Source organism: Juglans regia, unplaced genomic scaffold, assembly GCF_001411555.2.
Source record: "Juglans regia cultivar Chandler unplaced genomic scaffold, Walnut 2.0 Scaffold_6387, whole genome shotgun sequence".
NCBI lineage: Eukaryota > Viridiplantae > Streptophyta > Magnoliopsida > Fagales > Juglandaceae > Juglans > Juglans regia.
This window is the reverse complement of record NW_023361246.1, coordinates 1-214: the sequence shown is the minus strand read 5'-3', so window position 1 is coordinate 214 and position 214 is coordinate 1. Positions and strand designations below refer to the sequence as shown.

The 214-nt window shown below is 47.7% G+C and overlaps 1 non-coding gene across 1 annotated transcript; it reads right to left on the bottom strand.

Annotated features, from left to right (window-relative positions):
* Positions 1-18: 18 nt before the first annotated feature.
* On the bottom strand, positions 19-137 carry LOC118346044. The gene has a single exon (XR_004799452.1). It is a non-coding gene; the product is annotated as a 5S ribosomal RNA (ribosomal RNA).
* Positions 138-214: the final 77 nt, after the last annotated feature.

The window sequence follows — 214 nt, the reverse complement described above, 5'->3', positions numbered from 1 at the left end:
CGGAAAAAACAAAAACGAGGGGTGCAACACGAGGACTTCCCAGGAGGTCACCCATCCTAGTACTACTCTCGCCCAAGCACGCTTAACTGCGGAGTTCTGATGGGATCCGGTACATTAGTGCTGGTATGATCGCACCCATCAAACTAATTACTTAAAATTCATATAATCCTTGAGCGACATACTAGCGTCCTTCCGATCCCAATCCAAACGGAGA